Below are 16155 nucleotides of genomic sequence, written 5' to 3' on the forward strand. Positions count from 1 at the left end.
AATTGTGAGGAACAGCCGGTGGAACAGAAGAGTACGCTCCTCGACTCCTTCGTCAAACGAGAAGAAAGAGAGGAGGATGAAGTGAAGGGAATGAATATTCATGGGGATATTCATGACAGAGTGTTTGCTTGATTTCCATGGGGACACAGGCAGGTCAGAGATTTTACCTGGTAGGTGTTTGAGCATTCCGTATGATATCACTCCGTCTCCTTGGAGACCCAGAGACACCCCAAGTCTCACTGTGATGTCAAATGTCAATGCACGCTTAACCTCTGACCTGGTGAGGGCTGCTGGGATGCGACCGATGAGCCAATCAGATCACAGTCCCACCTGGCCCAGGTAGGGGGAAGAGTGGAGGGCAGGGCAGGTGAGGTTTAGCTCTGTGTGTTTTAACCTCAACCCTGATCTACGCTGTGTGGTGCAGTGACCTGTCTTGACCTACAGACCTTGGAGGGGCACCAATTGCTCTTTCATTAACCCTCTTTGCAACCACATTATAATGCTGAGCACACTTACATTATCCAATACAACAGCATCTATACTTTATTTCATTTCACAGTACTTTCAGCATTTTACTGTACTTTATTTCATTTCACTGTACTTTATTTCATTTTACTGTACTTTATTTAATTTCACTGTACTTTATTTAATTTCACTGTACTTTATTTCATTTTACTGTACTTTATTTCATTTTACTGTACTTTATTTCATTTCACAGTACTTTCAGCATTTTACTGTACTTTATTTCATTTCACAGTACTTTCAGCATTTTACTGTACTTTATTTCATTTCACTGTACTTTATTTAATTTCGCTGTTCTTTATTTAATTTCATTGTACTTTATTTAATTTCACTGTACTTTATTTCATTTTACTGTACTTTATTTCATTTCACTGTACTTTATTTCATTTCAGTGTACTTTATTTCATTTTACTGTACTTTATTTCATTTCACTGTACTTTATTTCATTTTACTGTACTTTATTTCATTTCACTGTACTTTATTTCATTTCACAGTACTTTCAGCATTTCACTGTACTTTATTTCATTTTACTGTACTTTATTTCATTTCACTGTACTTTATTTCATTTCACTGTACTTTATTTCATTTCACAGTACTTTCAGCATTTCACTGTACTTTATTTCATTTTACTGTACTTTATTTCATTTCACTGTACTTTATTTCATTTCACAGTACTTTCAGCATTTCACTGTACTTTATTTAATTTTACTGTACTTTATTTCATTTCACTGTACTTTATTTCATTTCACTGTACTTTATTTCATTTCACAGTACATTCAGCATTTCACTGTACTTTATTTAATTTCACTGTACTTTATTTAATTTTACTGTACTTTATTTAATTTCACTGTACTTTATTTCATTTTACTGTACTTTATTTCATTTCACAGTACTTTCAGCATTTCACTGTACTTTATTTCATTTCACTGTACTTTATTTCATTTCGCAGTACTTTCAGCATTTCACTGTACTTTATTTAATTTTACTGTACTTTATTTCATTTCACTGTACTTTATTTAATTTTACTGTACTTTATTTAATTTCACTGTACTTTATTTCATTTTACTGTACTTTATTTCATTTCACAGTACTTTCAGCATTTCACTGTACTTTATTTCATTTCACTGTACTTTATTTCATTTCGCATACTTTCAGCATTTCACTGTACTTTATTTAATTTTACTGTACTTTATTTCATTTCACTGTACTTTATTTAATTTTACTGTACTTTATTTAATTTCACTGTACTTTATTTCATTTTACTGTACTTTATTTCATTTCACTGTACTTTATTTCATTTCACAGTACTTTCAGCATTTCACTGTACTTTATTTCATTTTACTGTACTTTATTTCATTTCACAGTACTTTCAGCATTTCACTGTATTTTATTTCATTTCACTGTACTTTATTTCATTTCACAGTACTTTCAGCATTTCACTGTACTTTATTTCATTTCACTGTACTTTATTTCATTTCACTGTACTTTCAGCATTTCACTGTACTTTATTTCATTTCACTGTACTTTATTTCATTTCACTGTACTTGCGCATTTGACGATAAAGCTTGAACTGGAACTCATGCGGTCAAAATAATGAACTGTTTACCAACAACACTCCTTGCTGGAACATGAGTTTTCACAAATCTTTTTAATTGCTGTCATAAAGCACAGAGGCTTTGAGCTTCAGCTCTGTGTGATCATAAGGGAGACTGCAGCACGCAGAGAAAGAGAATACAGAAATGAGGGGGAGAGAGAGAGAGAGAGAGAGAGAGAGAGAGAGAGAGTGGGTGATAGATAGAGGAGTGAGAAAGAGAGGGAAAGACAGATAGACCGACAGAAAGATGGACAGACAGACAGACAAACAGAATGGGAGAGATAAGAGATAAGAGATAAAGAGAGAAAATGAGAACAAGACAGAGATAGTGAAAGAGAGAGAGGAGGAAATAAAAAGTAAGGAGGGATCAGAGTCAGAGCTTCAGGAGACCAGGACCCTCAGGCTCAGACAGCCTCCCGTCTGAAATGCCAGGCTCAGACACCCTAACATAATAATGATAATACATTTCATTTAGCAGACGTTTTTTATCCAAAGCGACTTACATGCATGTTAAGTCTTTGTTTGTTACATTTTCTCCCTCTTTTCGCTCCCTCGCTCATTCCAGCCAGCCCTGTTCTATTCCCTTTCTCCCTGTTTCTCACCCTCGCTCATTCCAGCCAGCCCTGTTCTATTCCCTTTCTCCCTGTTTCTCACCCTAACCTTTTAAATTTAGCTTTTTGGCCATCAAGGAAAACGCTATGTCTGGCGCAAACCCAAAACCTCTCATCCCCCCGAGAACACCATCCCCACAGTGAAGCATGGTGGTGGCAGCATCATGCTGGCTTCCGGGTTGGATGCGCGCTGTGTTAAGAAGCAGTGCGGCTTGGTTGGGTTGTGTATCAGAGGACACATGACTTTCAACCTTTGTTTCTTGTAGCGATTAGTTGTAGCGATGAGATAGTAGCTACTAAACAATTGGATACTACGAAATTGGTGAGAAAAAGGGCTAAAAACGTTTCGGGTAGCCTTCCACAAGCTTCCCGCAATAAATTGGCGGGATTTTGGCCCATTTCTCCTGACAGAGCTGGTGTAACTGAGTCAGGTTCGTAGGCCTCCTTGCTCGCAATCGCTCTTTCAATTCTGCCCACAAAATGTATATAGGATTGAGGTCAGGGCTTTGTGATGGTGGCCACTCCAATACCTTGACTTTGTCGTCCTTAAGTCATTTTGCCACAATTTTGGAAGTATGCTTGGGGTCGTTGTCCATTTGGAAGACCCATTTGCGACCAAGCTTTAACTTCCTGACTTCAATATTTCCACATAATGTTCCTCCTGATGACGCCATCTATTTTGTGAAGTGCACCAGTCCATCCTGCAGCAAAGCACCCCCACAACATGATGCTGCCACCTCCATGCTTCACGGTTGGGATGATGTTCTTCCCCTTTTTCTTCCAAACATAACGATGGTCATTATGGCCAAACAGTTCTATTTTTGTTTTGTCAGGCCAGAGGACATTTCTCCAAAAAGTACAATCTTTGTCCCCATGTGCAGTTGCAAACCGCAGTCTGGCTTTTTTTATGGCGGTTTGGATCAGTGGCTTCTTCCTTGCTGAGCGGCCTTTCAGGTTATGTCGATATAGGACTTGTTTTCCTGTGGATATAGATACTTTTGTACCCGTTTCCTCCAGTATCTTCACAAGGTCCTTTGTTGTTGATCTGTGATTGATTTGCACTTTTTGCACCAAAGTACTTTCATCTCTAGGAGACAGAATGCGTCTCCTTCCTGAGCGGTATGATGGCTGTGTGGTCCCATGGTGTTTAAACTTGCATACCATTGTTTGTACAGATAAACGTTGTACCTTCAAGCATTTGGAAATTGCTCCCAAGGATGAACCAGACTTGTGGAGGTCTACAATTGTTTTTCTGAGGTCTTGGCTGATTTCTTTTGATTTCCCCATGATGTCAAGCAAAGGGGCAGTGTGTTTGAAGGTAGGCCTTGAAATACATTCACAGATAGACCTCCAATTGACTCAAATTATGTCAATTAGCCTATCAGAAGCTTCTTAAGCCATGACATCATTTTTTGAATTTTCCAAGCTGTTTAAAGGCACAGTCAACTTAGTCTATGTAAACTTCTGACCCACTGGAATTGTGTTACAGTGAATTATAAGTTAAATAATCTGTATGTAAACAATTGTTGGAAAATTACTTGTGCATGCACAAAGTAGATGTCCTAACCGACTTGCCAAAACTATAGTTTGTTAACAAGAAATTTGTGGAGTGGTTGAAAAACTAATTTAATGACCCCAACCTAAGTGTATGTAAACTTACGACTTCAACTGTAGGTATAACTAGTTAGTTAATAGGGAGGATCATTTTTGTCACGATTATAAAGCCATCAAAATGTTAACAAAAACAGCATATTATTGACCAAAACATTTAGCTGTGTTAACCCAGTCGCTAGCTTATCCAGGGTCAGTGATAATGTACAGCAAACATGTACTGTATATCTATGGGAACAACTGAAACCATTTTGTAACCAACATTGCTGAAATAAAATGTACCTCATAATGTTACCTGTAATGCTCATCTCTTGTAGCCTAATTGACATCTCCTTATCACTGTACCTATATTACAAGGGTTGAATCAGGATCTGAAAGGCATGTACAACATCTGGTAGGCCTATATGGTTTGCCTCATATACATTGTCTATAGATATCATTTTACATTGAGAACATATAGCACAAAAAAAATGTAAACAATGTGTGAGTTTAGCTATTCTCTACTTCAGATGACAGATGCCCATAAGGCCAGTAATGCCATCATACTGTAGGCCTATGGGTACGTTGGTGATGCATGCCATGTGATAAGCTATGGATTCACAGAGCTGATATACTGAGAGAGACCATCATATAAAACACCATGGTGATGCATGTGATAAGCTATGGATTCACAGAGCTGATATACTGAGAGAGACCATCATATAAAACACCATGGTGATGCCATGTGATAAGCTATGGATTCACAGAGCTGATATACTGAGAGAGACCATCATATAAAACACCATGGTGATGCCATGTGATAAGCTATGGATTCACAGAGCTGATATACTGAGAGAGACCATCATATAAAACACCATGGTGATGCATGTGATAAGCTATGGATTCACAGAGCTGATATACTGAGAGAGACCATCATATAAAACACCATGGTGATGCATGTGATAAGCTATGGATTCACAGAGCTGATATACTGAGAGAGACCATCATATAAAACACCATGGTGATGCCATGTGATAAGCTATGGATTCACAGAGCTGATATACTGAGAGAGACCATCATATAAAACACCATGGTGATGCATGTGATAAGCTATGGATTCACAGAGCTGATATACTGAGAGAGACCATCATATAAAACACCATGGTGATGCCATGTGATAAGCTATGGATTCACAGAGCTGATATACTGAGAGAGACCATCATATAAAACACCATGGTGATGCCATGTGATAAGCTATGGATTCACAGAGCTGATATACTTAGAGAGACCATCATATAAAACACATTGGTGATGCCATGTGATAAGCTATGGATTCACAGAGCTGATATACTGAGAGAGACAATCATATAAAACACCATGGTGATGCATGTGATAAGCTATGGATTCACAGAGCTGATATACTGAGAGAGACCATCATATAAAACACCATGGTGATGCCATGTGATAAGCTATGGATTCACTTAGCTGATATACTGAGAGAGACCATCATATAAAACACCATGGTGATGCCATGTGATAAGCTATGGATTCACAGAGCTGATATACTGAGAGAGACCATCATATAAAACACCATGGTGATGCCATGTGATAAGCTATGGATTCACAGAGCTGATATACTGAGAGAGACCATCATATAAAACACCATGGTGATGCCATGTGATAAGCTATGGATTCACTTAGCTGATATACTGAGAGAGACCATCATATAAAACACCATGGTGATGCCATGTGATAAGCTATGGATTCACTTAGCTGATATACTGAGAGAGACCATCATATAAAACACCATGGTGATGCCATGTGATAAGCTATGGATTCACAGAGCTGATATACTGAGAGAGACCATCATATAAAACACCATGGTGATGCATGTGATAAGCTATGGATTCACAGAGCTGATATACTGAGAGAGACCATCATATAAAACACCATGGTGATGCATGTGATAAGCTATGGATTCACAGAGCTGATATACTGAGAGAGACCATCATATAAAACACCATGGTGATGCCATGTGATAAGCTATGGATTCACAGAGCTGATATACTGAGAGAGACCATCATATAAAACACCATGGTGATGCATGTGATAAGCTATGGATTCACAGAGCTGATATACTGAGAGAGACCATCATATAAAACACCATGGTGATGCCATGTGATAAGCTATGGATTCACAGAGCTGATATACTGAGAGAGACAATCAGATAAAACACCATGGTGATGCCATGTGATAAGCTATGGATTCACAGAGCTGATATACTGAGAGAGACCATCATATAAAACACCATGGTGATGCATGTGATAAGCTATGGATTCACAGAGCTGATATACTGAGAGAGACCATCATATAAAACACCATGGTGATGCCATGTGATAAGCTATGGATTCACAGAGCTGATATACTGAGAGAGACCATCATATAAAACACCATGGTGATGCATGTGATAAGCTATGGATTCACAGAGCTGATATACTGAGAGAGACAATCAGATAAAACACCATGGTGATGCCATGTGATAAGCTATGGATTCACAGAGCTGATATACTGAGAGAGACCATCATATAAAACACCATGGTGATGCCATGTGATAAGCTATGGATTCACAGAGCTGATATACTGAGAGAGACCATCATATAAAACACCATGGTGATGCCATGTGATAAGCTATGGATTCACAGAGCTGATATACTGAGAGAGACCATCATATAAAACACCATGGTGATGCCATGTGATAAGCTATGGATTCACAGAGCTGATATACTGAGAGAGACCATCATATAAAACACCATGGTGATGCATGTGATAAGCTATGGATTCACAGAGCTGATATACTGAGAGAGACCATCATATAAAACACCATGGTGATGCCATGTGATAAGCTATGGATTCACAGAGCTGATATACTGAGAGAGACCATCATATAAAACACCATGGTGATGCCATGTGATAAGCTATGGATTCACAGAGCTGATATACTGAGAGAGACCATCATATAAAACACCATGGTGATGCATGTGATAAGCTATGGATTCACAGAGCTGATATACTGAGAGAGACCATCATATAAAACACCATGGTGATGCATGTGATAAGCTATGGATTCACAGAGCTGATATACTGAGAGAGACCATCATATAAAACACCATGGTGATGCATGTGATAAGCTATGGATTCACAGAGCTGATATACTGAGAGAGACAATCAAATAAAACTGGACAAAAATAAAATGTTAATTTGAGAAAACAACACAGAGACACAGGCACATTACAGACAGAACCCCTTCCTTTCTTTATTGCAGGTTTGTGATATGTGATTAATCAACATTGGCACTAGTTCCTTTTGAATAATAGTTTAACAATTAAATAAAGTTAAAAACATTTAACTTCAAAGAATAAACACTTCATCACTTCAAAATGTACAAAACACACTAACTGGTATGTTTAGATGTAAGATTAGACATTTTAGTCTAATTAACAATAGGTCATTGAGTAGTAACAAGTAGGCTATTATTACTAAAGCGTCATTTCAGGTTAGCAAATAAAACATCCATACCAGTGGTGACCAACCTTCCTCCACTGATCCCTGACCTACTGGGTGAGCCCAGCAACCGCACACTTGATGATCAACTCATTAGGTTTGATACGTTGAATCAGGCTGAAACAGAACCCTGCAAACCCAGCAGACCTCCAGCCAGGTTGTCCTTCTCCTACTGTAACAGGTTTATACGTTGAATCAGGCTGAAACAGAACCCTGCAAACCCAGCAGACCTCCAGCCAGGTTGTCCTTCTCCTACTGTAACAGGTTTATACGTTGAATCAGGCTGAAACAGAACCCTGCAAACCCAGCAGACCTCCAGCCAGGTTGTCCTTCTCCTACTGTAACAGGTTTATACGTTGAATCAGGCTGAAACAGAACCCTGCAAACCCAGCAGATCTCCAGCCAGGTTGTCCTTCTCCTACTGTAACAGGTTGATACGTTGAATCACCTGAAACAGAACCCTGCAAACCCAGCAGACCTCCAGCCAGGTTGTCCTTCTCTTACTGTAACAGGTTTATACGTTGAATCAGGCTGAAACAGAACCCTGCAAACCCAGCAGACCTCCAGCCAGGTTGTCCTTCTCCTACTGTAACAGGTTTATACGTTGAATCAGGCTGAAACAGAACCCTGCAAACCCAGCAGACCTCCAGCCAGGTTGTCCTTCTCCTACTGTAACAGGTTTATACGTTGAATCAGGCTGAAACAGAACCCTGCAAACCCAGCAGACCTCCAGCCAGGTTGTCCTTCTCCTACTGTAACAGGTTTATACGTTGAATCAGGCTGAAACAGAACCCTGCAAACCCAGCAGACCTCCAGCCAGGTTGTCCTTCTCCTACTGTAACAGGTTTATACATTGAATCAGGCTGAAACAGAACCCTGCAAACCCAGCAGACCTCCAGCCAGGTTGTCCTTCTCCTACTGTAACAGGTTTATACGTTGAATCAGGCTGAAACAGAAGCCTGCAAACCCAGCAGACCTCCAGCCAGGTTGTCCTTCTCCTACTGTAACAGGTTTATACGTTGAATCAGGCTGAAACAGAACCCTGCAAACCCAGCAGACCTCCAGCCAGGTTGTCCTTCTCCTACTGTAACAGGTTTATACGTTGAATCAGGCTGAAACAGAACCCTGCAAACCCAGCAGACCTCCAGCCAGGTTGTCCTTCTCCTACTGTAACAGGTTTATACGTTGAATCAGGCTGAAACAGAACCCTGCAAACCCAGCAGACCTCCAGCCAGGTTGTCCTTCTCCTACTGTAACAGGTTTATACGTTGAATCAGGCTGAAACAGAACCCTGCAAACCCAGCAGACCTCCAGCCAGGTTGTCCTTCTCCTACTGTAACAGGTTTATACGTTGAATCAGGCTGAAACAGAACCCTGCAAACCCAGCAGACCTCCAGCCAGGTTGTCCTTCTCCTACTGTAACAGGTTTATACGTTGAATCAGGCTGAAACAGAACCCTGCAAACCCAGCAGACCTCCAGCCAGGTTGTCCTTCTCCTACTGTAACAGGTTTATACGTTGAATCAGGCTGAAACAGAACCCTGCAAACCCAGCAGACCTCCAGCCAGGTTGTCCTTCTCCTACTGTAACAGGTTTATATGTTGAATCAGGCTGAAACAGAACCCTGCAAACCCAGCAGACCTCCAGCCAGGTTGTCCTTCTCCTACTGTAACAGGTTTATACGTTGAATCAGGCTGAAACAGAACCCTGCAAACCCAGCAGACCTCCAGCCAGGTTGTCCTTCTCCTACTGTAACAGGTTTATACGTTGAATCAGGCTGAAACAGAAGCCTGCAAACCCAGCAGACCTCCAGCCAGGTTGTCCTTCTCCTACTGTAACAGGTTTATACGTTGAATCAGGCTGAAACAGAAGCCTGCAAACCCAGCAGACCTCCAGCCAGGTTGTCCTTCTCCTACTGTAACAGGTTTATACGTTGAATCAGGCTGAAACAGAACCCTGCAAACCCAGCAGACCTCCAGCCAGGTTGTCCTTCTCCTACTGTAACAGGTTTATACGTTGAATCAGGCTGAAACAGAAGCCTGCAAACCCAGCAGACCTCCAGCCAGGTTGTCCTTCTCCTACTGTAACAGGTTTATACGTTGAATCAGGCTGAAACAGAAGCCTGCAAACCCAGCAGACCTCCAGCCAGGTTGTCCTTCTCCTACTGTAACAGGTTTATACGTTGAATCAGGCTGAAACAGAACCCTGCAAACCCAGCAGACCTCCAGCCAGGTTGTCCTTCTCCTACTGTAACAGGTTTATACGTTGAATCAGGCTGAAACAGAAGCCTGCAAACCCAGCAGACCTCCAGCCAGGTTGTCCTTCTCCTACTGTAACAGGTTTATACGTTGAATCAGGCTGAAACAGAACCCTGCAAACCCAGCAGACCTCCAGCCAGGTTGTCCTTCTCCTACTGTAACAGGTTTATACGTTGAATCAGGCTGAAACAGAACCCTGCAAACCCAGCAGACCTCCAGCCAGGTTGTCCTTCTCCTACTGTAACAGGTTTATACGTTGAATCAGGCTGAAACAGAACCCTGCAAACCCAGCAGACCTCCAGCCAGGTTGTCCTTCTCCTACTGTAACAGGTTTATACGTTGAATCAGGCTGAAACAGAACCTGCAAACCCAGCAGACCTCCAGCCAGGTTGTCCTTCTCCTACTGTAACAGGTTTATACGTTGAATCAGGCTGAAACAGAAGCCTGCAAACCCAGCAGACCTCCAGCCAGGTTGTCCTTCTCCTACTGTAACAGGTTTATACGTTGAATCAGGCTGAAACAGAACCCTGCAAACCCAGCAGACCTCCAGCCAGGTTGTCCTTCTCCTACTGTAACAGGTTTATACGTTGAATCAGGCTGAAACAGAACCCTGCAAACCCAGCAGACCTCCAGCCAGGTTGTCCTTCTCCTACTGCACACAGGTTTATACGTTGAATCAGGCTGAAACAGAACCCTGCAAATCCCAGGCCAGGTTGTCCTCCAGCCAGGTTTTTACGGCCCCTGGGATGATCTTGATTTATTATTAGAACCCTGCCCGCAGCAAGCCAGGCAGCCCGCAGATCTTTTGACACGCAAACCAATACCTACATTTCCCACAATGCAAAGGTGACGCAAACCCAGCAGTAGGCTGCTTCATTTCAATATTTATTGGAACAGCAGTCCTGCAGCATCACAGTAAAATTAACTTTCAGATACCCATCAAAAGACCTGGCAAAACGGAAGGTGGATACTGAGAACCGAACCTCAAACAAGGTGGGAGTCGGAGTATATGTTCAGGCTGAAACAGTAGCTGGAAAACCTGTGTGTCTTCTGTGTGGAAAAGTGTTTACTGAAAGAGTATAATCTGAGACGACATTATGAAACGAAACACGCGGACAAAAACAAGAATATGGACATGGAACAAAGGCTACAAAAGGCAGAGGAATTAAAACGAGGCCTCAAATCTCGTAACAGGCTCTGTTCAAAAAGCCAAATCACAAGGCCAGGCTGCTGTCAAGGCCAGTTTTATTTTGGCAGAAGAGATCGCTAAATCAGCCCGGCCATTTACGGAGGGGATTTCATCAAAAACTGCATGATTAAAGTTTGTGACAGGCTGAAACAGAAGCCTGCCCAGAAAAAAGGCAACTCTTTTTAAATGTGAGTCTGAGCAGAAACACCATTGCCCCAGAGAGTAGACCAGTTGTCCATCAATCTAAAAGAGCAGCTTGTGAAAAAGGGAAAAGATTTTATTGCATATTCCTTGGCTGTGGATTAGAGCACAGGCGACATTTCTGACATTGCCCAGTTGTCAATTTTCATCCGCGGTTTAGTGGACTCCAACCTAAGCGTGACAGAGGAGTTTTTGGCTTTACGTCCTATGCATGGCACAACTCCAGGGTTGTCATGATTTGTATGTGAAGAGGTGTCAAGATGTGTAAATGAGATGGAGCTGCCTTGGGAAAAACTCGTGGGTTTGACAACCGAGCGGAGCACCTGCGATGTGTGGACACAGGAGCGGACTGGTGGCGAAGATACGGGAAAAGATGCAAGAGGAAAACGCGACAGGTGAGCTGACAGCTTATCATTGTATCATACACCAGGAAGCGTTGAATCAGGCTGAAAGCCTTGAAAATGGAGCATGTAATGAGCATCATCACGCGCACAGTTAACTTTATCAGAGCCAAAGGTTTGAATCACCGCCAGTTCAAGGCATTTCTGACGGAGTTAGAAACGGAGCATGGTGATTTGCCTTATCACACAGAGGTGCGATGGCTAAGCCAGGGAAAGGTGCTTCAAAGATGTTTCAGCTTCAGAACCCTGAGGAGATTTGTCTGTTCTTGGACAGCAAAGGGAAAGACACAACACAACTCCGAGACGAAATGTTTCTGTGTGAAATGGCTTTTCTGTGTGACATTACGAGTCATCTGAATGCAATAAACTTGCAGCTGCAGGGTCGGGATCGTGTCATCTCTGATATGTACAGTACAGTGAAGGCATTTAAAACCAAACTGACTCTGTGGGAGACGAGATGCGGAAAGAAAATTTCCTTCCACTTTCCCAGCCTAGCCACTTTCCCATGCCAGACCATGAAAGAGAAGCTCTCTACCAGTGCGTTCCCGAGCACACAGTTGGCTGATAAAATAGGTATGCTTGCCGCTGACTTTCGACGCCGATTTGCTGACTTTGAAGCACAAAAAGCAGGTTGGAACTGCTCGGTAACCCATTTGCTGTTGACGTGAAAAGCTCACCACCAAACCTCCAAATGGAGTTGATTGACCTCCAATGCAATGATGCACTGAGGGCAAAATATGCGGCAGTGGGTGCTGCGGAGTTCGCCCGTTTCCTCCCCAGGCACAATGCCCCAGCTGCGCATCCAGGCTGCTCAAACGTTGTCTATGTTTGGCAGCACATACCTGTGTGAACAACTGTTTTCTTTGATGAACCTGAACAAAACATCACACAGAAGTCGACTTACTGCTGAACACCTCCACTCAATTCTGAGGATTTCTTCAGCTCAGAGCCTTACTCCTACTGAACATTGATGAACTTGTGGAAAAGATGGGACACCACCAAGTATCACCCTCAACCTCAAACAAGTGAACATTACTGTGCAATCACATATTTAGAGTTTTTACTCAGTTCAAGTTTAAAAGTTAAAATTTAATATTTGTTTTCACTGCATGTTACTTCTCCTTAAACAAAGTGTTGTTTTTGATTAATAGATTTTTGCACTTTATTTTTTTGTATTTCAATCCAATTATATTTTAAAAATATTTCAGTTGAGTGGATGATAGAAAATTGCTATTATTGTTTTTTCTTTGAAGTAAATTTAGCCCACTTTTGCTAAAATAGAAAATATAGTCTACTGATGGTGCCTTGAATACCGGTTTCTTTCATTTAATGTTCATGTTATGGGGATATTTATATAAAGGAAATTTGTCTTTTTGTGTCTGTTGAAAATTAAAGATTACTGACAGAGCCATAAGAAAATATTGCTTTATTTATCTGATCATATTGTAATATATTTGTTAGGTTTTCAGTAGGTTCAATTAGGTTCACTAGACTATATGCGTCATTTAAAAAATTTTCAATGAACATTCGAACAGTCCGGCCCTCGTCTTGTAGCTGATTTTTTTATTTGGCCCTCCGTCCATTTGACTTTGACACCCCTGTCCTACTGTAACAGGTTTATACGTTGTAATATAATAATAATATAGGACATTTAGCGAGACCTCCCTTCCCAGTAAACACAAACACCTTTGGTCAGCATGTCAAAATATGTTGGGAATATGAACAGATGCAGGATCTTCATTTGGGTAATCCTGCAGCAATAGTTCATGTGAATTATTATGTGGATTATAATTAATGGACATTTTTGTCGGGGTTGATACATTTTTTGTAAGGGAAAATCAAATCTGAAATTTCAAATCGTTTGCACATTGGTAAGATGTCACCGAGAAATCAGAATAGAATGTTGATTCCTGGCTGCAGTATAAATAATGTAGAACTGTAGAATTTAGAACGTAGCTATTCTAAATATATCTGTGTGATGTCTTGTCAATTAGCAAACCATATCTTCCCAATTCACCATGTATACATCCGTTGGGCAGAGGTATCTGTGCTATCTGGGTTTGTTGCCTCTCTCACACACATATTATTTCTGTCACGTCTGCCTGTGTGCTGTAGCTCGACTTGAGTTGCTTTTTTGACGGACAAAGGCTGATAATTAATGAATATACTATTTCATCCCTGTGTGTGTGTGCTTTCGTTAATGCCTGCGTGCGCGCACGTGTATATGTGTGTCCATGTGTGCATATGTGTGTGCATATGTGTGTGGGTATGTGTGTGGGTATGTGTGTATATGTGTGTGGGTATGTGTGTGGGTATGTGTGCACACACGATTAGAGCATTAGTAGGGATATTCAATAAATATTCAATGCCAAATCTATCACCATTCAGGTGCTCTGTTCTGCTAGGCTTGCTGTGCCTGGACCTACTTCCTTTAGACGTATGGTCACCCTGAGGCTACCTACCCACCACCACCCAGCTCCACGCAGCCCTGACGTCTTCATGTATTTATGAGTCCATTAAAGAGCAGCACAAGGACAAGATCTAGCGCTGGCATCTTCCTCCCTCCCCTCCGTCCTCTCAGTCTTTAGCTCAGATTTATCTCCCGGCCCCAGACATGCCAGGCCTGATGGATGGAGCAACAAGGGGAAACGAGGGACACTTCTCAAGGAAATGCACTGACACCTACAGAGTAGCTATATACCGGGGTGGCTAGTTTCATCAGTGCTTCTTCAGTGGGTCCATGTCAGTAATAATGAACCAGCTAGTTGTGTAAGGAGATTGTTAGCCATTGGGACTCACAAGTATGTCTAATATTACCTGTTTTGAGTACTTACAGAAAGTGCCATGTCAGCGTAATATGCATGAAGAAGAATTTATACATGTCTTATAAGACAACACGAACTGTTATGAATATTTATAGCCAACCTTACAACATGAGATAAGCATGATAGAGGAATGTATAAATGCTTCACCACATGCGCTGAATGGCATTACTATACAGCATCAGTGCCATCTCCCCATAAGCCCCTTATGCTCGCTGGGCGGCGCAGTCTGAACCCACAAAACCCTTTGTTTATGTATCATGTACCCAAGCAGATGGCCCATGTGGTACCTCCAATCTGGCAATGCCTTGATGCCAGTCTGTTGTGCCAGTCTTCAAAGCCCCTCCGCTGTGCCACCACGTCTCCTCACTCCCTCCGCTGTGACACCATATCTCCTCACTCCCTCCGCTGTGACACCATATCTCCTCACTCCCTCCACTGTGCCACCACATCTCCTCACTCCCTCTGCTGTGCCACTACATCTCCTCACTCCCTCTGATATGTGCTGTGCCACCACTTCTCCTCACTCCCTCTGCTGTGCCACTACATCTCCTCACTCCACTCCGCTACCTACTCCCTCCGCTGTGCCACCACCTCCCCCTCCACTCTCCTCCTCCCTCCCTCCGCTGTGCCACCATGTCACATCCTCCACTCCACTACATCCTCTCCGCTGTGCCACCATGTCTACCTCACTCCCTCCGCTGTGCCACCACATATCCTCACTCCCTCCGCTGTGCCACTACATCCTCCTCCCTCCTCCACTGTGCCACCATCTCCTCACCTCCACTGTGCCACTCCCTCCGCTGTGCCACTACATATCCTCCCTCCCTCCACTGTGCCACTACATATCCTCCCTCCCTCCACTGTGCCACCATGTCTACCTACTCCCTCCACTGTGCCACTACATATCCTCCCTCCCTCCACTGTGCCACTACATATCCTCCCTCCCTCCACTGTGCCACCATGTCCTCCCTCCCTCCACCTACTCCCTCCACTGTGCCACTACATATCCTCACTCCCTCAGCTGTGCCACTACATATCCTCACTCCCTCAGCTGTGCCACTACATATCCTCACTCCCTCAGCTGTGCCACTACATATCCTCACTCCCTCAGCTGTGCCACTACATCTCCTCACTCCCTCCGCTGTGCCACTACATCTCGTCAACGGGCCTCAGAGAGAGAACACCTGAGGGGCTGAGACACCACCTGGCTCTAGAACATACAGAACTCTACATACAGCTAGCTAGTCTACCTCCCATGCATGCTAATGGAGCTAACAGGATGGAGGTTTTAAATGGAGCAAGCTACCTGGGACAGGGTGGATGCTTTAATGGACCTAAATAACAGGGTGGATGTTTTAGGACCACAATGCTACACATGAATATATGTGTGTGTGTGTATTGAAT

Source organism: Oncorhynchus nerka, linkage group LG26, assembly GCF_034236695.1.
Source record: "Oncorhynchus nerka isolate Pitt River linkage group LG26, Oner_Uvic_2.0, whole genome shotgun sequence".
In the NCBI taxonomy this organism is placed as follows: Eukaryota; Metazoa; Chordata; class Actinopteri; order Salmoniformes; family Salmonidae; genus Oncorhynchus; species Oncorhynchus nerka.